Source organism: Cupressus sempervirens, chromosome 9 (genome assembly GCF_028749045.1).
Source record: "Cupressus sempervirens isolate cs-2001-9-10 chromosome 9, ASM2874904v1, whole genome shotgun sequence".
Lineage (NCBI taxonomy): Eukaryota > Viridiplantae > Streptophyta > Pinopsida > Cupressales > Cupressaceae > Cupressus > Cupressus sempervirens.
Genome location: NC_143126.1, coordinates 27,594,375 through 27,622,199, shown reverse-complemented (window position 1 = coordinate 27,622,199; position 27,825 = coordinate 27,594,375).

Below are 27,825 nucleotides of genomic sequence, written 5' to 3'. Positions count from 1 at the left end.
CTTTCTTCATTTTGAATTTCAACTTTAGGCTTGGGTCATTCAGACTCAGTAGGCATTGGCTCGATAGCTTCAAAATGTAACTCAAGTCCCTGTGACTTGGTTTGTACTTCTTGTAACTTAGTAGCTGAGGAAGACTTTGGAGGTGAAGTCTCCTTATTGTTAGATGTCCCTAGCAATGTATTAGGTTCAAAGTAAAAAAATCTTTTGTAATCTTCTGGTTCCCTTTTGCTTTCTTCTTTAGTCTTTTTTGCAAACTCATCAATTCTCACATTGCACTTTCTTTGATTTTATGAGTAGATAAATTCAAGCATTTATATGCCTTACTTCTATAGGAATATCCTAAGAATATAACTTCATCACATTTCACATCAAACTTTCCTTTTCTAGACTCTTTCAAAATATAACATTTATTGCCAAATACTTTTAGGTAATTTACATTGGGTTTGTAGCCATACCATAATTCATAGGCAGTTTTATGTGAGTCCTTCTTCAACTAAACTCAGTTCAACGTATGAAATGCAGTGTTGATGGCTTCCTTCCAATATTTGATAGCAACATTCTTTTCAATCAGTAGAGTACTTGCACTATCCATGATGGATCTAATTCTTCTTTCAGCTATTCCATTCTACTCAAGATTACCAGGGGCTGATACTTGCCTTTTAATTCTCTTTCAATGTAGAAATTAGTGAATTCATTGGAGATGAATTCACCACCTCTGTCTAATCTTAAGCATTTAAATCTTTTTCTTGTTTCTTTTTTTACTCTTGCTAGATACCATTTTAATTTCTCAAATTCTTCTAACATTTCTCTAAGATACATAATAGTCATCATTCTAGAGTAGTCATAAAAAAAAAAGACTAAATAATATTTCTTTACTATAAATTTCTATTCCAATGGGTCCACACAGGTCAGTATGCACAATTTCTAAGACATCTTCAAATTGATAGTTTTTTCTCTTAAAACTAGTCTTTCACATTTTGCCAATCTGACAATTTTTTCACAATCCAACATCTAGTTTCTTCAAACAAGGGACACCTCTTACTTTTCTAAATTTTCTTATCTTGACCATATTATCAAAGTTTACATGACACAGTCTTCTATGCCATAGCCAACTTTCTTCCATTTGAGCAATAAAACATGAGCAATCACCAAGATCAAGATAAAATAGCTTACCTTTTGTTTGTTTGCCTGATCTAATTAGATTCCCTTTGTCATCTAGCAGTCTTGCCTTGCCATGCACGAACAAGTTCATTGGTTAATGAGATTCGGCCTTTCTCTTTTATGCAACAAGGTTTATTGTTTCCAAACCTTACACTAACTCCATCATAGTGTTCAAAGTGTTCAAATTTTTTTTTGTCTCCAGTCATATGATGTGAACATCCACTATATATGATCAATGTGTCATTTTTACTGAAATGTGAGATAAGTGTCATCTTATCTTTTTCTTCATCAAATTCATCTTTTACAACAATGTATACTATATCATCTTCACTATTATTGGAATCTTTAGCCATAAAACATGTCTTCTTACCTTTGTATTTGAAGGATTTGTGACTTTTGGATTCCTTCTTGCTTTTGCACTTGTGGTTCTTCTTCTCATCCTTTCTTTCTTTGTTTGGGCACTTGGCAGCAATATGACCAATCTCTTCACATGAAAAGAAGATTAAAGGAACCTTACTTTTTTACTTTCCTCTTCCTCTAGAATATTTCTTTGCAAGTAAAGCTTCAACAAATTCAAGATCACTATAAAAAATTTCCTCTATTTCCTCTTCACTTTCTAACTAAATGTGCTTTGTTTTCTTGCCTTTTCCTTTGAGTGAAAGTTTAGCTTCAAATGTAGACTCAACATTTTTGGAAGCTAGAACATAATTGTCAAAGTTGTCTAGCTCAAAAGTTGTGAATCTTCCTACTAAGGCATCCAAACTTAATTTGTGATTTGGGTCACATCTCTTTTCTTGAATAGCTGATACTCTAATTGCATAGATAGGAAGCAATTCTCTAAGAACTTTACTTAAAATATTTTCTTCCTTTATTTCTCCTTTAGAAGCTCTAATTGCACTAACACTAGCTTTAATTCTTTCTACATATTTGGCAACATTTTCATCTTCTCTCATTCTCATCTGATCAAACTTTCCTCTAAGGCTTTCTGCTTTGGCTCTCCTTACACTTTCATCACTAGCACAGATGTCCTTTAGCTTGTTCAACATATCCAAAGTAGTTTTACAATCCTTGATCTCATCAAATTCATCATAGCTAAGAGTAGATGCAATATCAATCATCATGATGTTATGGTTCTTTATCTCAACAAGATCTCCAATAGATAATGTACTAGTAGGAGTTTTGTATTCTTCATCAAGGTATTTGCAGCCTGAATCACTAATGGTATCCAAATGAAGTCTCATGAGTCCTTGCCATGCTGAAAAGTTGTCTTTGTTTAGCTTTAGAATCTCTCTCTTGTAAGACATCCTGATCTTTAGCTTAGGTCCTTCAAACCTTTCCTGCAAGCACCAAAAGCTCTAATACCAATTGTTGGAAATATAGGAGTAGGTAAGACGGGTGATGAATCAATTACCACTAAAATAAATCATAGATCCCTTACATGTTAACAAAAAAATTTAGATTGAGAAAATTGATTACTGTTGTTACTTGGTAAACACATAGAAAATGTTTTAATTCGATAAATACAAAGTGTGAATTACTTTTAGCAGATCTTAAAACATTAACAGTAATTAATTTTCAAGCATAAGAGAAATAACATGAACACATGAGACACCAAGATTTAATGTGGAAACCCAATTTGGGATAAACCACCAATGTAACTAGTTATTGTTTTTCACTCTTTTGAAGTGAGCCTTAGTAGGAGCCAACCCTGTTCAAGGTTACAAAACACACTATTATGTGTGACCTTGTTAGAAAATTTAATCACCATACTAGGAGTGTCCTTGAAAGAGGTCTTAGAAAATTCAATGCAATTGCCACCTTTTTAGAGGATTTACAATTGGCTATTAAACCAACTCTATTAAGAGATTTTAGATGATTGCTACAATGGTTAGAGAGTAAAAATGAAATGACCTAATTGTGATGAAATTGAATTGTTGAATCTGGATCTCTTTTCTACTTAACCTTGCTCCTTCCTAATCAAATATTACTTTTCTGCTCCACAAGGATACCTGCTTATTCTTAAAGTTCACTTCCGCTCTTTTCTTCTCAATTCAATCAACACACTTGCACACACACTAGAAATCTCAACTTGACCTTTCATTTATACCTTCCAAATTGTCACATCATCCCAATACAAATTAGAATGACCACTAATTATTACCATAGTTGGCTAGAACCAATACTTAAAATAATTAAGCTTCTCATGCCAAAATAATAAAATCCTGCATTAGCTAACCCTACTTGGTAGAAACTAACTTTAGAATGATTCTCTATGTTAACCAATAGAAGCTTGGTTAACACTCTTTTATACCTCAATTCCTTTGACACTTGAGTGAGCTTAGTAGAGACTTTCATCTATTAAAAGTAAACCTGTGAATGCTCGGTAGACAAGGAAAACTATCTTCACTGACCAAGTGAGCTTGGTAAGCACTATCTCTCAACTAATATGACATTTGTGTAACATCAAAGACAACACACAATTAATCAATTGTATCCAACAAAGATCATGTTCAAGAAATAACCAAAATGTATCAAAGAATTTTTTTGAATCAAACTAAACCCAAATTAGAATACTATACCAAATTCAACTCTAACCCTGAGCATAACTACTTAAACCAAGCTAAATTAAATTATAAAATTAAATTAAACAAAATCATAATACTAATAATAAATTTAATTTAATTATAACCGTAAACCAAATTAAATTGAATAATAATATAAATTGAACCTTAACCCTAAAGCTAAAGTAAGAAAACATTAAACTAAATTAAAAATTTAATATAGGTTAAAGTAAAAAAAAATCTAAACCAACTTGAACCTACCCAAACTATATGCTAATCAAAATTGAACCATTTAACCCTAGATCAATTTCAATAATTAAAAAAATAAAATATAATCCCAAACCAAATTATACCTAAAATAAACATTAATCTAAGTTGTATCCTTACCTTAAACTATATTAAACTCAAATTCTAAACCAAATTGAATTCTAACCCTATAAATAATTGAACATTAAACCAAATTAAATCTTGTTGGTAAATAGATTTTTCAATTTAAAATGATAGTGAATTGCTCAATGAAGAAGTGAAAAAACATTTATTAGTAGAAAATTGTAATTTATACTTGTATCTATATTCTTGTGACCCTAGTCTTGTAATCACTATATATTTAATAAAAGAAATATATTGAACTATTCTAAGTGCTTCTTTCTTAATATATTTCCTTCTGTTTTGTGGATTGTTTTAAGATTTTGTTTCGTTCCTGAATAGGGTCAAAATGTGTTTAGCTAAACAAATAGAGTAAAATATCAATGATAGAAAGATATGTGTGTGAAGGGGGAATATAGGATCCATCCTTAAACCAATTTCCCAAAAGGAATGATCCAAATTTATCGAGCACAAAGAAGTGATAAATGCACATGTCGGTTCCTAATTTAACAGTTTTGAAAAAAACTATGAAACTAGACCAATGCATCTAAGGCTAGCAAATTCCTATGATAGATACACTCGGCTGCAATATTGGGCCAACTATAAGGCATAACTAATTCTTCACTTCAGGCTTTGCAAGACCTAGGTGGGTTAACATTGAGGTTTTGATGTATGGTACCAGTGCAATTTAAACATAAATCTAAACCTATTTACTATAGATTTAACCCTTATTTATCCTATTAACTCATGCAATAACACAGATCTACAGTACCTAAATGAAAATCTACGAAATTTATAAGTTGAGTGAGGGTTAGAATTTTTAGCTCTTCAACATGAAGGGGGAAAAAGCATTTAATTAATAATGTTGAATTCAAAAAAACCCCTAATATGTAACAGTAAGAAGTAATGATCCTGTAGCTTATTAGTGCCTTATCTATTGGGAAATTCCATGAGTCAAACACATACATATGGATACCGGATACTTATTCATATATTCAAATATATGATCTATCCATTCACCTTGTAAATAGACATCTATGTTCAATCTAAATCTCATTCTTACATGATATCCTCCTCAATAAACCTGCAACCTTGTTGATTTCTCTGAAGCATTTATATAACTCCTTGAGTTATAAGCAACAATGAAACAACATACAACCTTAAGGGACTACAACTATGACCTAGGCTCTTTGTTCAAAGATCATAAAACATTGAAGATTACTAATAAATGAGACAAGATTTAAGATGAAACTCAAACACTTGTTATCCGCTATATTGATTTCCTTGAAATAATACATGAAAATGCATGAATTCAAAACATAGAAACACCTAATAGGTCTAAACTATCTATATTCTCTTCATTACTATTGTTCATACAAGGGAAATTTGTTGAAGGAAATGTAGTGTCATAGTATGGGAACACATCAAAATTGGAACCAACCGGAACCCCTTTAGAGAAAGAAAGATATAGGACGAGAGTTAATTTCCTGATCTGATCTACAACTAACATGTGTCCACTTGGAAAACCTTCTCAACAAGCTAAAAACATCTCTTTAATCTCTCCCCACAAATGTAAAATCAAATCCTCTTCATTTGGCCTCTACAAGTACAAAATATCTGAGATATTTGATAGAAATCATAACTGATTTAATGCCAAACTTTTCTCAAAGTAAAAGCAAAAATTTAAATAAGATTTCTAAAAGTCAAGAAAACCCCTTAGAATCAATTTTCTTCACATTCAAACTTCAAAAAGCCTTTATATCTACCAACTATCTATTGTGATACTCCATAATGAATTCTGCTCATTCCACTCAGAATGCCTCAAAAAACATAAAAATTCTTATAACTTGAACTGGTAAAGACCTATACAAAATCTAACCCCAAAACTAGAAAATTCACTTCTTTCCAGTTCCAATGGTATACTGCATTACCTATTTTGGACAAAAAATGCCCCTGATATGGCCATTTGAAAATCAGGGTCCTGGACTGAATCAAACCATTAAAATTCAAAAATTTAAAATTTAAAATAGTAAAAACCATATAAATCATTTAAATTTATTTGATTTTTTCATCCTATGCATTTGAAGCTTTTGAATTTGATTTTATATTCTAATTACATTTCTCCTTATTTCCCCCAATCCCAGGACACCACATGGTAGATTCCCATTTGTTGTGTAACACTTGAAATATTTTTAATTAATTAATATATTAATTAATCCTTTTATTCCTCTTTCACATAACACAAAGGAGTATTCCAATCTCCTTTGCATTGATACACTTTCATTCACCCTTTACGCTCTTACATGTCACCATATCATTAGGACCCTTCAAAATTTCCTTTACACTTTTACATTGAACATAAGCCCGGGACCCTTGAAAAAGTCACTTCTACTCTTATGCTAAGAAAGCCTTCCCATATCATCGAGAAGCTTTGAAATCTGCCTAACATGCATACAACTGACTACCATGTGTTGCATACACCTTCTGTTTTTCCTTGATCAAAATTTATCGTGCCTTACATGTCGACCACGGGCCCCACCACACATGGGCACTTTCTTTAATAGGAAGTGTCCTCAAGAAACAATAGAATGTGTGTATTTTGGTATTTTAAGGGTAAACAAAGCCTCTACCCACTCAATATGGGACAAAGTTCTTTAATAGTTTTTATACACTTTCCTCTGCCTGAAACTAGCTATGGCACTCTAAAAGGAATTTCATGGCCTGCTAAGTGTAGATTTCTTGTCCAAATGAGTTTAATAGTGATAGATCTTGCTTGTGAAGAAAGGGAAAGTGATTCATCAAGTGACTAGTGAATAAAGTGTAAGACATTGAAAAAGGGGTTTCAAAATGGATGACAATTGGTCTTCTCTTCTCAACCTGCTACCGCTTACATGCTCCCTTTGCCTCTTCCACACTACAGATTCCTCAAACCAACTAGGAAGGTGTTCTACCTCATCTGCATGGGCTCCCTATGGATTTTACCTTATATTGGCTTGGATCTTCCAATCGGCTTCCAAATGGTGTCTTTTCCATCATTTACTGCATTAGATTATTCACATGCCAATTTCCTTTTAAAAAGTGTGATCTTCCCCTTATTGCATGGATTCCTCTCCTTCATATTGCCTAGGGCTCTATTTTGTCTTTTATAGTGTTGCCTCCATTACATTTTATTCCCTACCATAATCACATGTCTGCTCATGGTGTGGGTTCTTCTATGTAGCTTCTATGTGGTCTACCATGTTCTTATCTCCTATGGATTTTCTTGCAACACTGCAAACAATTCAAAAGGAACATCAAGGGTTTTTTTTGCTTAATTATCATTTCTATCTGAGACTATTCTTTGATCTCCGCACCCTTTGCCAAAGTAATGGCAGCTTCAAATTCATCAAAACTAGGCCTTTGAGGAAGAGATTTGTGCAATATCATGATCTCATCCACTACATCTGCCACACTTTGCATTGATTTAGTCATTATTCTTCAAACACCCTACATGGTCCCAAAAAATCTCCTCCCTACTTGTGAAACTAGATTAATGCCAACAAGGTGGATTTTCAATGAAAATAGATTAGCTCTAAAAAACTTGCGAATTGAAATAGAACATCACACACCCAAGACCTATGATTCCACAATCTACAAGATTTCTTCTCCTCATTGCATATAAAGAAATAATTTTCCCATTAATCAAATTGATGATTAATCTTCTCTTGTAAATGACAACAATCCTATTCAACATAAAACTCCAAGTATGACCCAATACTTGGTCATCCAGCCTGAGCAAAATGGAATAGCTGAAAGGAGGAATAAATCTATCATGGACTGTGAAAGAACTTTAATGATTGAAAAGAAAATTGCTATCAAATACTAGAAGGAATCTATTAGCACTGTACTTCATAGCTTGAATTGAGTACAGCTGAAGAAGGACTCATTCAAAACCTCTTATGATTTATAGTATGGCTATAAACCCAATGTAAGTTACCTAAAAGTATTTGGAAGCAAATGTTACATTTTAAAATAATCTAGAAAAGGTAAATTTGATGTGAAAGGTGATGAAGAAATTCTTTTGGGATATTCTTGCAAGAGTAAAGCATATAGATGTTTGAATTTTTCTACTCACAAAGTAATAGAAAGTGCACATGTGAAAGTTGATGAGTTTGTAGAAAGGACTGAAGAAGAAAGAAAGAAGGAACTAGAAGATTAAGGGAGATTTTTTTTCATTGAACCTGATACATTGCTAGATACATCTGTCAATTAGAAATCTTCTACTCATGAGTCTTCAGTAATCGAGTTGCAGGAAGTTCAAACAGAGCTATAGGAACCCGAGTCACATTTAGGTGCTATCGAACCAATGCCTACCGAGTCTGAAGGACCTGAGCAATAGACAAAATAGCTAGAACCTAAAGTTGAAATGAAAGAGGATGACAATGCAATTCGTTGAAAAGGCAAAGAACCTATTTTAGCCAAGTATGTTAGGAGATATCATGCACGAGATCAAATTATTGGAGACAAATTTGAAGGTACTATGACAAGAAGTAAACTAAAAGGTACTTGTTTACTTGCTGATTTTGAACCTAGAAGTGTGAAAGATGCATTAGAAAATTAAATTTGGATTGAGGCTATGAATGAAGAAATAGAGAAAATAGAGAAGAATAAAATATGGACTTTTGCACCCAGGCCTAAAGATAAAAATGTGATTGGAACTAAGTGGGTATTCAAAAATAAGTTGAATGAACATGGTGAGGTGTTAAGGAATAAAGCTAGATTGGTTTGTAAAGGCTACTCTCAAGAAGAAGGAATAGACTATGGAGAGACTTTTTCTCCTATTGCAAGATTAGAAGGTGTCAAGACCCTACTTGCATATGCTACATACAAAGGATTTAAGGTATATTAGATGGATGTCAAATCTACATTTTCCAATGGTATACTAGAAGCAAAAGTATACATTGAGCAGCCTAAAGGTTTTGTTGATCTAGAAATGAAGGACATGGTCTGAAAATTACACAAAGCATTGTATGGTCTGAAACAAGCCCCTAGAGCATGGTATGAAAGATTGAACAACTATCTTATTCAGATTGGTTTTTAGAGAACTAATGATAACATTAACTTGTATATCAAGGAAGGACTAGATAACAAGGTAGAAATATTTATGGATGACACTTTGTTCATAGGAAATGATGATCTTTGCAAAGAGTTTTTAGAGAAAATGAACAAGGAATTTGAGATATCTATGTTTGGTGAGATCAAATTCTTTGTTGGTCTTCAAATTCAGCAGAGTAAGAATGACATCTACATTACTCAGTCAAAATAAATCAAAGAGATACTGAAAAAGTTTGGTATGGAGGATTGCAAACTAGTTGAGACTCCTATGTGCACTGGTCTAAAGCTTACCAAGGATGATGAATCAAAAGAGGTAGATCAGACATTATATAGATCAATGTATGGAAATTTGCATTATGTAGTTCATACAAGGCCAAACATTGCTCTTACAGTTGGTATTGTAGCAAGATTTTCACCAAAATCAAGAGAAAATCACATGATGGCAATCAAAAGGATCATGAGACACTTAAAAGGCACTAAAGATTATGGATTATGATACAAATTTGGAGGTAATCTGGATTTGAAAGTGTTTACTGATGCAGATTGGGCAGGAAACATTGATGACAAAAAAAGTACAAGTGGAGGTGCACTCTTTCTTAGAAAGAGGTTGATTTCTTGGACAAGTAAAAAGAAAAATTGTACATCCCAATTCATAGCAGAAGAAGAGTGTGTTGTAGTAGCAGTAAACTATTCTAATATTGTTTGGTTCAAAAAATTATTGGAAGGCATGAATGTGGGAATCAAAGAACTAGTTGTTATGTTTTGTGACAATACACATACAATTAACATATCTAAAAATCTAGTGATGCATTCAAAAACCAAGCACATCGCAATAAAGTATCACTTTGTTAGAGAATTGGTGTAGAATAAGGAGATTAGATTGGAATATGTCCATATAAAGGAACAAATTACTGACATATTCACCAAGCCTTTACCTAAATATGCATTCTTGTATCTAAGAGGTAAGTTAGGGGTCATTTCCTTATTTGAACCTTACTAAAATGAAGTTTTATTGATGCATCAATAGGTATCAAGTTGAAGATCTTTCAGTTGATGTAGAATAATCATGAGAATGTTGCATATGAATTAGTACTTAAGGTACATTTCTACTCATTTGGTTTGTGTTCTCTTTGGCATGTGTTGTCAAAGAGGGAGAGTATATTGTCATAATCTTTCTAAATTTTGAATTTGTTTGTAAACCTATGTAATTCCTTCATAGAGGGAGATTACTATATTTGTGAAGTTTGTGGAATAAAATCTAAGAGGGAGAAATGTTCTAAAAAGACTTGTTTTCAAATTTCATTATACTATTGTAATACCCCAAAATGGGCTCATTGCCATGATCACCAATTTCAGTCTATCTCAATCAATCCTTAGTCCTATGTCACTAGGCAATTCACATTCTGATTGTCGCTAATTTACTTAATTGTCAAATACAAAAAATCCTAATCTGCATTCATCATACTCTTTATTTAATTCCTATAGTATTTACTCATATTAGTCGCGTTGAACCTATTTGATTTTAATTTAATTTAATCTAAAGTATTTATACTTTATTAAATTAAATTATCACCTAAGGCTAATGTACTAAGAAATTAAATTAATTTAATTTAATAAATGTGCCTATTGTAATTAATTGAATGAAATTATTTAATTGACTGGAAAGGGTATTTATGAGGCCATATCTCATTTTATTAAATTAAATATCTTTCCTAATTCTATTCTTTAGTTCAAAATGGAAAGTCCCAGTTAACTATTGATCAAATTAGAAGTGATCCAAATCAGTTGCTCTCACAATAAAATCTATCTGAGTTAATTGTTTCTTGCACTCAAGTTCTGAGGCAGTTAACTCCATCTAAATTTGGAATCTTCCACTATGATTGAAACTGTGCTTCAATCTTGACCGTTGATCTGAGTTGATCTCAACCATTGAAGGATTTCAGGAAATCTATTTAAGAAAACCCCAATTCCTCATTAAAGGGGATTGATTTTTAATTGATATCGAATTGCTACTACATTTTATACTCATTTTAGCTCACACATTCTCATATGTTTACATTCTTAGCTTAATCTCATCTAGCTTTTAAAATGCATATGTTTAATCTAGTTTGTTTTACAAGATATTAGAATAATTGCATAATCATTTAGATTACTTACATGTGCATATAGATTAATCTTCCTAAATCCTTCATTCTTAGGGGGTCTAGTTGCCTACATCTCAAATTTGAGGATATTAAATAGGAAAATCCTTCTAGATAGAAGGCAACAAGTTGCCTTGCTAGATCTGTTTCGAGTGAACAATCTCATGTTCATCTTAGGATGAGTCTGCATACATGACCTTGTTGAAGTGTGTGTGTTAAACTGAGGCCACATTCCACACATACAACTATGACATGTTGTGTTCCCATCAATGCCAAAAAAGGAGATTGTTGAATAAAATTGTTCAATTGTGTGTTGTCTTTGATGTTACACAAATTTCATATCAGTTATCAGACAGAGTCTACTGAGCTCAATTAGCAAGCAAAGAAAAAGACAGAGTCTATCAAGCTTGGATGGCTAGCAAAGTGAAGATAGTTTCTACCAAGCTCACTTGGGCATCAAAGGATTCTATGACAGAGGTTAGTGTTAACTGAGCTCCCAAGGTTAGCAAAGGAAAGTTACTTTCTATTGAGCTCACAAGGTCAATGAAGGAAAGTTAGTATTTACCAAGTTCACTCGGTCTCCAAAGGATTTTGTAGAGTTCTCAAAGTTTACCAAGCTTCACTTGGTTAACACTGAAAACCATTTCTGGAGCAGTCTTTACCGAGTAGGGTCATCCAATGAAGGATTTCATTGTTTAGGGAAATAAAATTTAATTTTTTCATGTAATGACTATAGCTGACTAATATATTGTTTATTGGTAAATGTAACTTGTAAATGAGCCGACTTGACAATTTGTAACATATAAATAAAAGGTCAAGTTGTGAATTCTAATGTATGAATGGATGTATAGATGAATGAGTGAGTATGCAAGTGATTTGATTATGTGAAGAAGAAGGTGTGAGTGAATCTTGAAGAAGGATCAGATATCCTTGAGGAGTAGAAATGATTTCTAAATCTCTTAACAGAGTTGGTTTAGCAGCCATTTTTGTAAACTCTCTAACAAGGTTGACAGTTCTACTGAATTGTTCTAAAGTCCTCTAGCAAGGCCACTCCTAGCATGGTGTTTAAATACTCTAATAGGGTCACACCTAACAATGTATTTTGTAACCTTTAACAAGGTTGGCTCCTAATAGGGCTCACCTCAGAAGAGTGAAAATTGGTAGCTAGTTACTTAGTGGTTTTTCCCATATTGGGCTTCCATGTTAAATTTGATGTCTCTTGTGTTGATGTTATTTTTTTTATGCATGCATGTTAAATTTTTTTGAATGCTTAAAGATTAGTAATAAGTTAATACATAGTTCATCTACCGTGTTACATCATTTTTCTATGTGGCTACCGAGTGACAACAGTATCTAGTTTTATAAGACATCTAAAGGATCTGTGGATTTATTTTTGTGGTAATTGATTCACCCCCCCTCTTAGTTACTCCATCTATAAACCCAAAAAAACCATCAACATACAATCCTCTTTTCAATACATCCTCTATTCCCCTTTTAAAAAATTCTCAAAATTCTAATGCCTTATTGATCTAATAGAATTAGTTGGGCCCCAAAGTGGGTTTGGCTAAAAAAGAATTTGTTTTCAAACAAATGAACTGCAAAACTGACCCATTCACCCTCTGGCACTAATTTGAAAACAAATTTGACCACTGAAAATGAATTTGAAGCTCATTTTACACCCTTTTGCAAACTATCAATTTTGTGTCAGGAGGTCCCTTGACTAGCCTTAAAAACTGACCAAAACACCTAATTGGGTTCTAAAATCTTCCATACTGATTCTCTATTCTACATTCTTCCACCCTATCAAATTTCATCTTATGATGACATCTGAGTTAAAAGATATCGACCATCAAAGTGACCCTTTCAGAACTGCTTGCAAGAAAACATATCAGAAAATAACAAATCACGTTTGGATTTGGCTTTGAAAATTGGGCAGACTAACACTTGGGAAGATGAAAACTGGGGCATTGGTTCATTGTCATGAGGAGAGTATAAATCTACAATTTGGGCTCATGATGAATAATAGGACACAAAAGGCAAGTAGTCAAAGTAGGCTACTCAGAATTTGATGACTAAAAGTACTAGCAGAAAAGTGGTTTTTGCAAATGAAATTGACCTAGGAAAGTGTGTAGATGGATTTTTCAAGATTTGAAAATTGGCACACTTGAAGTATTTCTAGAGTACATATAGTGGTACAATCCATTTGATATCACCTATCATGGATTCAGAGTTATAACATCACAAACAGGGGTATTGATCAATCTACCTTTCTTGACACCAATGAAACTTTATAAATTGCAAATGGAATCACATTTGAAAACTAATAAAATAGATTCTTCATAAGCTCAAACTTGAAACATAACATGTTTTTGACCCCTAAAATGCAAGACAATAGGAATTTTCTCATTTAGGTCAATTGCTCAAAAGTTAAGATAGGTCAAACAGGGCTTCCTAGAATTTAGAACAAAGTGCATTAGCATGACATCAATAAACAACCAAATTTGAGGGATTCAAAACCTAATCAAATGAATTTGAAACCACTCAAAATCTAAAACATAGGTTCTCTGGTATGGACACTAAAATCTCCCAAAGTAGTGAATCATGAAACCTTATTGGGTATGAGATATTCATATGCAAACATGGCCTCCTATCACTTTTTGACACTTAGCGAAAATGCAGAATTATAAATTGCTTAAAACAAGACTTCACAGAATGGCTCAGAATGGCAATTTAACTTCATGAAACAAGTGGATACGCTGAATGAAAGGTGCTAGAAGCATTAAATATCTCTCAGGCCTCAAACTAATAGCCGGGCACACATGCATTTAAAAGTGCCTATAGGACTTAATTTCTTCAATGGTACTCAAAATCAAGGCTACAGTTTTGAGCACCAATAGTACAAATGAATCAAACAATAAAGAATATTAAGAAAGGAGGACATCCTACAATCTACTATAGAAAGTATGTTCTTAAAAATTTAACTGAATAAAAGACAAATACTAAGGTCTCAAAGTAGGTTGAATCTAGAAAATGTTGATTTTTGATGTCTTTGTACAATTTCAAAAAAATTTGCACCCTAATTGTAAATATCAAAATGGAGAAAACCCAAAAAATGTTTAGCCTTTTGAAGGTAGGTCAACCTTGATGTAGATAGAGGGGCATATTCTTACCCTAGGGCACAATTGTGCCCCAAAAAGTTGACCTTGACCTGCACAACTCTGATAAAAAGGGTATCCAAATTTGCACTTTAATTTTTTGTTCCACACCTATATCTACAAGAAAAAGAGTTTTGTAGTTTGGATGGGGGGTTTTCCTTGGTCAAACCCCGATTTGGAATCAACCTTGTAATGTAGTTGAAATTTAAATATGCATAAATAAAGTAAATGGAACTATTCACCTTGCTTATGTTGAAATCCTTGTGGAGGATTTGAATCCTTGAATCCACAAGTATGGATGGTCCAAAGAAATATAGGAATGTATCTAAGATGTCTCAAATCAATGACATTAGATCTTCAACACCAATCTTGAATGAATCTTTTCATAGGAAGACGCTTGGATGAATGTGGATGGACAAATCTTCATCAAGAGGGCTCCATAGAGATTGAATCCTTCAATGGTTAACAATGGACCTCCTTGAATTGGATCTTGAATACTTGAAATTCTTGATAGTCAATCTTCACTTCATAGAATAATGGATGTACATGATAATGGTTCATAGAAAGTGTATGCTCTCATGAAAAGTAGATAATAGATAGATGTAAAAATGTGGGAAGAAGGCTTCCTTATATAGAGATCTGGGGAAAAAACTTTCAAAGAAGGCTAACATTGTAGAATTAAATCCAAATTAACCTTTACCCATAGAAAAAGACCTAGATCAAAAGAAATTTAAGAGTGTACCATTTTGAAACCGAAATAACCAACCCAGAAGCAAGAAAATGAAACTATCTAAAGCTTGATATCCCAAAACTCTTAGAACTTGAAAATTAGACCTGGGGTTAGGGATGAGGTTGACCCTATCCTAGGTGAGGGTCAAGGTCATCCTTGATCTTAGTTAAGGTTGAGGTCAACCTTGACCCTCAGGTTGTCCTCGACCCAGAAAGTCAAAGTCTTTAGTTTCATCAAAAAAATCATTTGAAATAGGCTAGAAATAGAGAGAGGGAAGCAAAATAGGAGGAAAATAGCTAGATCCATACAAAGAACTATTCAAGGTGCTTGACATGACCCTAGACCACTTACATGGAGGGCTAAATTCTCTTAACATGGAAGTGCTTCCATTTTAAGATGATACATTAAGACCCCACTTTAGCAAGAGTATGGACTCAATGCAAACTCTTAATAAAGTATATTATAATGAAAAGATAATCTAATTAAAATCAAAGGGAAAAAGATATCCTCAAGCCCACAGAGAATCAATTCTTTGCCAACTCCAAGATCACAATAAGAGAGACATCTCAAGAAAGAGAAAAAGAGAAATAGTGTGATTATCTTGCCCAATAAAAACTTATGTTTTATTGTAAACCACACAAGGAAATTATGAACCTACATAGATGGAATTGAATAGCCTAGTGAATGTGGCTACTCACTAGTAAACCCATTAAGGATTAAATCTTGAGAATATTCTATTCCACAAGAGTAAAACCAAAAGGCAAAAAGATATCCAATCTTAAGGACACATTCAACCTTAAGGGTTCAAAATGTTTGAAACTGGAGGGATCAAGAGATCCTAAAATATAAATTCATGCTTTAAGGATTAGTCACTAATCCAAAAAGGGGAGAAAAAGGTATCCTAAAAAATAATATATATGTATATCAAAAAGGACATGTGTGCAACAAGTGAGTAGAGAATATATCCAACACATTAAAGTCATTGCTAACACTTTAATAGGAGCAATGGCTTTAATGGGAAAACATAAGCAACTCCACTAATTACATTTCCACTATGAGATGCCCCCAGACAAAAAAAAATCAAGAAAAATACCACATAAACATACATAGAATAGAGAAGGGGTCTACCTACTGTTGGGTCACTATGACCATAAGCTAATAAATATATGATATTATTGTAGATGAATTGACATCATTCCCCAAAGAAAGTAGAAATAAAACCACAAAGGAGGAAAGATCACATAAGAGATATGAAGAAGAATATTTTTGGACCATGACTTGGAGACCAAAAAGAATCAGTGCTATTAAGTTATGAATCCAAGAAGATTACACAAGAAAACATGTACAAATAATAGCACAAGTACATCATAACATTAAACAACATATGAAAGAATAAATATACATATAAATGAATAATATAACAAGTTCAATTCCTTTATCACCTTGCATTGATAGAGAAACAAAGTTTGTATAAAAGAATATAACAACATTTAGCAAATACATCACGGGAGAAGTACACTACAAAAAAAAAAACACAAAAGGGCTACCATGAAGGACAAGCCAATCAAGCATGCCACCTACTCTCCCCATCTCATTGCATAGCATTTACGAAAGGTGGGTAACTCACAAGAGGGACAATATCCAACATAGTAGGAATAATAGGTAGTTCCAACAAGGATCCTCTTGAGAATCACAATGTTTGATACTAGGTGTAAGAGTCAGTTGTGAGGAGAGCATATTAGATAAATCAATGTTAATGTCAATGGTTTTTTAGTCATCATTAACAACATCAGTATCATGAAGAGTATTGTATCCATCAAGATTAATCAAAATAGGATGTTAGATATGAATGGAATCATCAAAGTCATGCATCTTAACATTATAATTAGCAACAACTTTTTCTAACACATCATGCATAGTTGTATCAAAAGAAGGTAAAGATATTTGAATAATAGAAATATGAGCTTTATCTTGAGAATGATGCTTCTTACAAAGTTCATTAGAAGCTCGATTACATTTTGTATTGCTAGAAATGTGTTAAGAACCAGGAGGAACAATTATTGGATCATTCATATGTTCTATTGGACGATTAATAGGATTATCAAAAAATTGACAAGAAATAGGACGAGCTTGATTAATAGATGTAGAAACCATAGATAAAGGAGGTATGGAAGGTGTAGGAAAAAGAACATGATTAAGATCCATAGGAGGTAAACTTAACTCAAGAATCTTATGATTCTTATCAGTGTGATATGAGTAGAAAAGATGATCAGGCTGAGGACATAAATTTGGTAATGAAGGCCAAAAGAAGTCAAGTGTAGCACAATCCCTATGCCTGGAAGTGTGATATAAACTGTGGTTAACCATCTTCACTTCTTCATCAGGAATAAATTTAAGGAATTTATGAATAGGTGAAGCAACAACATTTAACCATGGAAAACCAAGCTTAACTTGAAACTGGTTTGAAGTAGGAACAACAAAAAAAGTATTGTTCACAATTTTTCCACAAATTTCAACCAATAAATCAATAGACCCAAATGATGGATGAAGAAAACCATTATAAGTTTGAATCCACACATCATATGTATCATAAAATTCATGTTGCAATCTTTTAATAATAAAAATTTTCTTAGTAATAACATTGAGTAAGGATGTAGGATCAATAAGGCAACTACAAGTATGTATCTAAGAAACCCTAGCAAAAATATAAAGGGGACCATCATGAGCTTTAATAGCCTCAGAATCATCAAAGGTAATCAAAAGTTCTCGAGTTATTTTATTGTTAGGTTATTGTTGTGGTTTAGGTTAAGGCTTCAATTTAGGCTTAGATCTCAATTAAGGTTGTCATGAAACTTGAGATTGAAGTTGAGGTTGAGGTGGAGATATAGATTGAACAACATACTCCACTTGATTAACAACATGACTAAGATCATCCATTTTTGAATCATGCACAATATCTATAGAAGATGGTTGAGCAATAGTATTAGTATCATGTGTAGGTAAAGGATTCATATAGATTTGTAAGTTTTGATTAGGAGGAGAAATAAATTTATTCCCACAAACATCAAAATTATCATTAGATAAATCATTAGAGTCAATTAAATCTTGAACCTTATGTTTTAAAGAATAAAATTTCTTAGTATCATGACCATTCTAACAATGATATTGACAAAAAGTTTTACAATTAGAAGATTTAGATGTCATTGTAGTAGCTAAAAGAGGTCAAATAGGAGGTAAAAAAATCATATTAGTACTTAAAGAACTATTCATAATAGAATTTAAATATTCAAAAAGAGGAACAAACATATGATTTAATCAAAAAGAAGTGGATGCAAAAGTGGCATTGTGAGATGCAGCAACAACTTGAGCAGCAACTACATTATATTTTTTGTTTATCTTGACATAATTGTTGAATTTTTGAACTCTATTTGAATTAGGAGTAGTAACACTTTTATCAACATGAACAAGAGCCATTGGAGTATTGCTCTCAAATTGACTCACTTGTAATTGATAATGATGAAGCACTACACAAAGTTGTTAAAAAGTGGTAAATTCAGTAAGTAGAATCTTATCTCTGATATCCTTTTGCAAATTTGAAATAAGAATTTGTTGACTATCAATATAAGGAACATGATAGGGAATATGAGCACGTAAGTACATAAATCTACCAATAAATTCTGTCAAATTTTCCTTATTATTTTGTTTACAATGCATCAAATTAGTCAATCACACTTACAAGCCAATGTTGTTTTGAAATTTTTGAATAAAGGCATTGGCAAGTTGTGGAAATTAATCAAAAGAATAATTAGGAAGCAAGGAACAAAATCATTGTAAGGCCTTGTTAGTAAAATTTCTAGTAAACAACTTAGTTAAGATCCTATGGTCATGAGCATAATCACTACAAAGGATTTGAAATGTTTTAACATGATGAATAGGGTCTTTTAATCTCAGATTGATTTGACATATGAGTGAAAATATACTTAAGTTATTTACTTAGTTCATGCCAAACAAGTAATAGATTCCAAGCCTAAGTTTTCAGATAGTATGTCGAGCAAAGAGATATTTAGTATGTGTCGAGTAACTATTAAGTGTCAATCAGATAGTATGTGCCAAGTTATTTAGATGCCAAGTGATCAATGGATGCTAAGTCATTCAGAGGGTGAGTTACATAATTGAAGTTTTAGTTGATGTCAAGCATTAGGGACTTCAAGTGCTAAGTAATATAGTTTTGACATAGTTTTTGAAGTGGCACAAAATTCTATGTAAACTATTTTTGAGCCAACTTAAGTATTCTTTTGCAATCTTAGATGATAAGATGAAACTTTATTGTAAATCCATATGCATTACATGTAGCCAATTAGAAAAAGGGAAGGATGAAGTGGCAATATGAGTGAATTTCAACTATTGATTCATACCTAACCTTAACTTATCTAGGTCTTCTTAAGGAGGACACACCCTAAAAAAATTATGAATGTGTAAGGAGAAAAGAGAGAAGCTTGCATGTGCAAATAGATCATTCATGGTGACTAAGGAGTTGTGATTTGAGATACATTATAGAATTAGTTAGAGAAGAATAGAGGAAAGGAATTAAAAGACACCAGAGATACATCTAATTAGTGAAGATCAAGTACACATTAGGAAAGAGGTGATCTATTATCTATTAGTAGAGTGCTAACTGTAGGATCATTGCTAAGACATTCTAATAGGTGAATCAGTTAAATCTCTTAATAGAGTAGTCTTAGTAGGGTGTTATAAATCCTTTAATAAGGTGCTTACTTCATTGTAAGTTAAATTCCTTTTATCAAGCATACTTCTAATAGGGTGTTGAAATCCTTTGATAGGGTAAGATCTAGCAATCTTGTAAGCCTTTAACAAGACAGACTTTTCACAAGGAAGATCATGTAGCAATCTTGAAGTTTTAAGTGTTGATTCAGTTCTCCCCCCCCCCCCCCCCCCCCCCAACCCCCCCTTAGAGTTTAATTTTCTCATTTTATTTCCAACAATTGGTATCAGAGCATTGTTCTCTAGAAATGAAAGCTTTATAGCTTTGAGGAAAGATCTTGAAGATGGAATTCTATAAGTTGGAAAATACAATTGACAACCAAAGAAATGAAATAAAACTTGCCCTAAATCAACTAAGTGAAGCAAGAATGAGTTAAAGTAATCATTGAAGAGAAGGGAAGAGATATCTATTGAAAAGAATGACACACATTACCAATAAATTAATACTATTGAATTCTTTATAGATGGAAACACAAGTGAATTTGATGCAAATTTGATGGAAAAGAATGGAGGCCTAATTGAGGAGGTCAAAAATATCAAGATAGGATAAGAAGTCCAATTAGTATTACTATGTGAGGTGGCTAAGTAGAAAAAGAAAGCTAAAGAGGACAAAGTCATGATTGAAGATGACAAAAGGATACTGACCAACAAACTAGAAGAGAAAGTAGTAGAGGTAAATAGGATTGGTCACATGGAATTGGAAACATTGAATCAAATGATGATTGAAAATTATGAATTGAATGGTAAAGATATTGAGATCACAATATTGATGTTGTAGAATGAAGAACTGAGAAATGATTTGAAAAGAGAAAAAGAGTTTGCTAAAAGTTTCAACAAACCTAGTGAAGCCATCAAGTATTTTTAGCAATTGATGAGATCTCTAAGATCCAATAGTGATATTTCTAGATTGGGTTATAATAGTATGGAAGAAAGAGAATAATCTAAAAGTGGTGAAGAAAGGAATGCCAATGGTAAGAACTCAAAACATACTTGTCATAATTGTGGTAAGATAGGTCATATTGCTAATGTTTGCAGGAGCAAGATTGAAAATGAAGATCCTAAGAAGAAGTTCATGGGTCACTACAACAAATACAACTAAAAAGGATATTAGACACATGAATGTAGAACAAAGACCATAAGCACACACATATTTGAAGGATACTTCTATAACTATCAAAAGTATGGACATAGAAATATGAATGCACATACAAGCCCAAAAGGTCATCAAATAAGAAAAAAAAGGTAAAGAACAATGTAAACCCTTATAATTGGGATGGTAATACTAGGTATAGTTGTCACTATTTTCAAGAGTATGGAGATGTTTCTAAAAAGTGCATTAGAACACATTTCAGAAGTGACTAGAAAAGATGGTTTAGTCAAACTAGATGGTTTAGTTGTTTGAAGACTAGTCACATAAGCAAGAATCATCCAACAAGGTCAAAGGCACCTAGCAGTGAATTCAAAAAAGGAAAAGGAAAGGTAGATGTTGAGAATTTCAAACATGAGGTGAAAAAGACATGGAAGAGAAAGGAAGATTGCAATACATCAAGTTCAGATCAGATCACTTCACCCAATGGAGTAGGTGATCACACCACCTCCAATTAAGTAATCAAGAGGTGTGTGTGGGAATGATATATAAAATATATACTATACATTAGTTCTAAAAAGATTATATTTACATAAAGAAATATGCAAAGTGTTGTTTAGAATCTGGAAGAAATGTTTATGTTTTGTTATTTTTCATGTTACTGTCGAGCATGAAAAGTTTCACTGTGATTACTAAGTGAAATATAGTTAATGCCGATCTATCATAAGTGATAGTGTTGAGTAAGCTTATAGTTGTTTCTAAGTGAAAAGTAAACTTCATGGAAGCCAAGTGAATTGAAATTTCTATTTGGGCTGAGCTTACAACAATGTAAGCATTGAGCATTAAATGCAAAGTTTTAAGATCTATATGACCGATTTTTGTCTCATTTGGCATCATTCAAAACCAAAGTGAGTATGAAGAGATAAAGGTTGAGTGAAGAGATTATTCCAAGCATATATAGAGTGAATTCATACACCATTCAACACTATTCATCATATTTTAAGAAGGTATTTATCATGTGCTAAGCTACATTGTTTTAAATTTATGCAAACCTTAAGTATTAAAATGACATCTAGTTCTTTTGCTGATAAGATCAAAGAGGGAAAGGAAGTTTTTAATGTTCAATTAATAATCAATGAGATTAAACAACTAATTTTCAAGGAAATTCTCAACATTTCTTATAAACAAGACCAGTCTAGTGCATTATCCATGATATGACCACAAGTCTTAATGATTCAAGATGTGAGATGTTGCTACATATATAAGTTGGGTACCATAGGAGACATCGAATCAAAGACCTTTATGGAAAAATATGTGAGAATGGAATACTAATGGAGGAATACAAAATTGTAGAAAGAAAAGGGTTAACTCATGCCCTAGATTTTCCAAACATCTTTAAGATAGAGTGCATTAAGATTGTCTTCAATAGAATTCATGATGATTCTATGTGGTCAGAAAATGGACCGATCAAAATTACTAAGAAGATTGTGGAGAGGGTAACATGGTATCCAACCCCAAACATACCCAAAACCATGAGAAGTAAATAAAAAGAGGTGATTGAGAAGAACACATGAGTTGTGTAGAACAAGAGAGGAATGACAATTGACACCATCACAAATCCCCTAATTGCTTGTGTAGTAAGGATTATTTCACACAAATTCTTTCAATCAAGCATGAAGAATAGTGTACCATGTATTTTTGTTGATGTAGGCTACAAGATAGTGAAGAAGGATCATACTAATGACCTTGCCAAGCTACAGTTGCAATAATTATCAAAAAACTTGGGAGCTATAAGGAAATCCAAGAGTGCACAATGCAAGTTTGGATCAATACTTGTGTGTTTTTCTATGTGCAGAACACATTTCCCTCTTTTGGAAAGGTAGCTTGGAAGAGTAATGGATTTATTATAGTACAAATAGGTGAATTCATTGAACAAATGGGAGAGAAATTTGAGTCTATTATGACTAGTTACTTTGAGGATTTTAAGAAATCTATGAAGAAAAGACATAGGATTCCAGTGTCACTAGTTGATAAATATTTTAATGTTGTTTTCTTTCTAGATGATACTAATTTTACATATGTTCAGGCTATTATTCCAAGGGTAAGATGGTTAAGACCTCTAGGATATGAAATTAATGTGGATGAGGCATCTACAACTTTTACAACTTTACTTGTAGAAGAAGTGGATACTAAGGTTACTACCTTTGGAAATTATGATGTTGAAAAATCAAAGATAACTATGGATTTGAAGACAACAATAGTACTAAGAAAAAAGAAAAAAATGGTCAAGAATCTTAAAGAAAAATTTGGTGAGGGAGTAGAGGAAGATTAAGAAGAGGAAGACAATGAAGATGATGAAGAAGAAAATGTTCTTACTCAAGCACCACTAGCCCTAACTCAAGATCAAGGCAAGGATCAAGGTGAAGAGGAAACTAAGCTTGAAGAAGGTGTCAAGGAAGAAGAAGCCAGTGAAAAAACTATAGCCACAGAGAAGAAGAAGAGGAAAGATAAAGCTCCAATAGTGAGAAAATCAAAGAAGGTGTTAAAACCTAAGCATGTAGTTCTAGAAACCAAAACCAACACAAGAGCTATTGCTAAGAAAGCTTGAGAAGTGGCAAGGCCAAAAGAAAAAAAAGCCATCAAATCTAAACAAGTTGATGAGTCTGTGCAGAGATAAAGGAGAAAGTATGTTGCTCTAGTCAAATTAGATGAAGAGAGCACACAATTTGATGATAATAGCCAATTCAAAGTGATAAGTCATAGTCCTTTTTATTTGGATAATCTATGTGAAAATATAAAGAATGATGCTTGTTTGAGTGGATTTTCACATATTGAATTTGATAAGCTTGGAAAGTTAGATATGGATAAGGTAGATGAGTAAGTATATGCCATGATGGAAAAATTTAAGATGACTCCAATTGAGATTTCCAACTCTCTACCAAAGGACTTATATGATAGAGTTGAGAAAAGATGGAAATATAGTCTCATGATAGAGAAAAACATAAGAGAAACTACACTTGCAAGAGTGATACTAGATTTAGATAAATCTGAGATGATAAAGGAAATTATGAAGTACATAGGTAAATTTTCTCTAAAGTAGCAAGCCTTTAATATTTCTTAGAATAAGATTGACGATGTTATTCAGTAGAGTTTAAGGAAGGTAATTTATGGGATGAAAAAATTGAAGGCAATTGAGCAGAAACCTGTTGTGATAGGCGATGAAACAGATGAGCAAGAAGTAATTGAGGTTACTATAGTTGACATTGAGATAGTTGCACATATGGAAGGCACTGATACAAATGTAGATACCTAGGAAAAAACTGAAGATGAGCAGCAAACAGAACAAAATATACTAGATACACAAATGTTGAGTGCCATTCCATAACATGTGACACAAGAAGGCATTAAAATCATTTAGATCAAGGATGTTTCTAACAATGTGCCTTAGAACATCAATCCCCTAATAGAGGAAGACATGTAGAAAATATTGCTAGACACCACCACCAAGGCACAACTATGTAGTCATCCTATATTGGTGAGTGTAGATGAAATCAAGAAGGTACAAAAGACATTCACAAAGGTAGAAACACAAGAAATATCAAAAACCCTCAATTTACTATGATAAAACCTACATTACACCTTGTAGTATATCAAAGAAAAGAGATGGCCATGACAAACATCAATAAATTGTTGCACACTGTATGTACTAGAAGTTTCTATATTTGCAAAGGTTGGAACACAAGTTCAAGGTGTAATTTAAGTTGAAAGGCAAGAAGAGAAGAGGACTAAAGAGTTTTAATTGACCAAATATCTTGAGGAGAAATTAGCAATACAAATACTAGTTACTTTTTCTAGGAACTGCTACTCCTCCAAGTCAATCACTTCACAGGCTAAGTGTAGAAGCTACAAAACTATAGTCATCACGACCTACTCCTAGTACATCCAAGGTAGATGAGGTTACATCATTTGGTAATGTCAACTTAGATGAAGTGATTGTTTTACCAAAGTTTTATCTTGAAACAATCACCATTAAACAAATGGGCATACTAAAAGATGCACTTGCAAAGAAAAGCATCAAGAATTGCTCAGAAAGGAGCCTAGGCAAAAGTAAGCATTGCAAGACATCCAAGATATCTTTCTTGATGCATTTAGCCTACTAGGACCTAAAGAAGTGAACATTGTAGAATAGATCAATGGTGTAGACTTGGACTCAAATGTAAAATTAGTTGAATGGTTTAAGAGGAAATTCCAAACTAAGGTAAATAAAAAGATATCAAGTGTTGTTTCACTTAGTGAGGTTGAGTTAGAAACCAAGATTGATAGTGTAAAGAAAGTTTAGAGAATAGTTTCTCACTTTACACCAAGTTGTGTGATACAACTCTATTTAGACAAGAAGTCCAACACCATATTTACAATTATGAGGGAGATATGAAGAAAAATAGTACAACTCTACCACATTCTCCAACTTAGATTTAGACATACTTTAGGAATCTAAAGAATTCCCAAGGTTAGTTAGTAGCTCTGCATGCTCAAGATGCAAATATTTGAGCTACATTAATCATCATCGAATCCATGTTGACCCTATACATGGAAATACTTCACAAGGAGCTAGCCATTGCAGAGATATTAATGAAGAAAAATCCCCATCTTTCTACACTTGAAGGCTTAGTTCATCTTGCTGCCAAGTTAGCCATCCAAATCAAATCATTGGAGGTAGCTAATGATAATTGGGGTGCAACTCTAAAAATAATACTTGAGGTCCATAAACCTTTCTTGAAAAAACACACTATACATGTACAACCCATGACATAAGTGTCAAAAAGGGGGAAAATAAGTTTTTTGGGAAAATAAATGAAGGGAGAGAATGCATGAAAAGAGGAGATCAAACAGAGATAGACTTAACGAGTTAGCATATGTTGAATCTACTCAGAAGGAGTACTCAATTTTTCAATTCATAATGGAACAATCAACTCAAGTGGAGTTATTAAATTTTGAGGTATGATTGATGACTCATATGTTTTGTAAAATTTTGAAGTTTTGAAATTTTTTATGTAAATGTATATTATCTGAGTTATGCTTGAAAGACTAAGGTTATTCATGCATGACCAAGTATTTTTCCACTCATGTCAAAGGGGGAAATTGTTAATCTCAAATTGGTTTTGACATATGAGTGACAATATACTTTAGTCATTTACTTAGTTCATGTCAAACAAGTAATACAACTCGAGCCTAATTTGTCAAATAGTATATGCCAAGAAAGAGATATTTAGTATGTGTTGAATAACTAGTAACTGTTGAGTCACTTAAGTGTCAAGAAAATAGTATGTGTTGATTTATTCAGATCCCAAGTGATCAATGGATGTCGAGTCGTTTAGAGCCTAATTTACAACATTGAAGAACTATAGTTAATGCCGAGCATCAGGGATTTCAAGTGCTGGGTAATACAATTTTGACATAGTTGTCTATAATGGCACAAAATTCTATGTAAACCATTTTTGAGTCAACTTAAGGATTGTTTTACAATCTTAGATGATAAGGAAAAATCTTAATTGTGAATCCCTATGCATTACATGCAACCAATTAGAAAAAGGGAAGGATTAAGTAGCAAAATGGGTGAATCATAGTCATTGATTCATACCTAACCTCAATTCACCTAGGTCTTCTTAAAGAGGAAAAACCCTAAACTTTTATGAATGTCTAAGGAGAAAAAAGAGAAGTTTGCATGTGCAAATATAACATTCATGGTGAATAAGGAGTTGTGATTTGAGATACATTATAGAATCAGTTAGAGGAGAACAAAGGAAAGGAATTAGAAGACAATAGAGATACATCTAATTAGTGAGAATCAAGTACACATTAGGAAAGAGGCAATCTATTAACTAGCAGCAGAGTGCTAATTGCAGGATCATTGCTGAGACATTCTAACAGGTGAATCTATTAAATGTCTTAATAGAGTAGTCTTAACATGTTCTTAAAAATCCTTTAACAAGGAACTTACTTCATTGTAAGTTAATGTCCTTTTACTAGGAACACTGCTAACAGGGTGTTGAAATCCTTTAATAGGATAAGGTCTAACAATCTTGTAAACTTTAACAAGGTAGACCTTTCACATGGTAGATCATGTTTCATGATCAAACATTGTAACCTTCATTAGCTACAATTTATTACTATAGTAGTGGATATTTTTTCATGTCGTCCCCAACCCAATTTTACCTTCTCTTTGGAGCATTTCTGGGTAACCAAATATATTGTTTCATACATGTGTTGAATGTTTATTTACTTTCATATTATGGATTTATATGCTTAATTTGGTATTTCAGTTTATATGCATAGATTATGAGATGGATGTGTGGTGAATGATTTTGAGGTTGACGTTTTAAGTGTTAATTAACTCACCACCCCCTGTTGGAATTATTTAGAATAATTGAGAGTGTGGGGGGGGGTGTGAATAAGTTATCCAAGATACAAATGTATAGATAAAAAAAATTTGCAGCTTAATGAAGCTATATCCATTAAATATTTTCATTGTGCATGCATCCATTAGATTATGAAAACACTTAAACATGTAGGTTACTGTCAGATAAACTTTGTAGAAATGTAAACATGAAACATAAAAAATTCAATAACACAATTGACATAATTATTTAACATGGAAACCTAATTTGGGAAAAACCACTAGTAACATGCTACTCATTCTGACTCTTCTGAAGTGATGCCCTATGAAAGGCCAACCCTATTAAAGGTTACA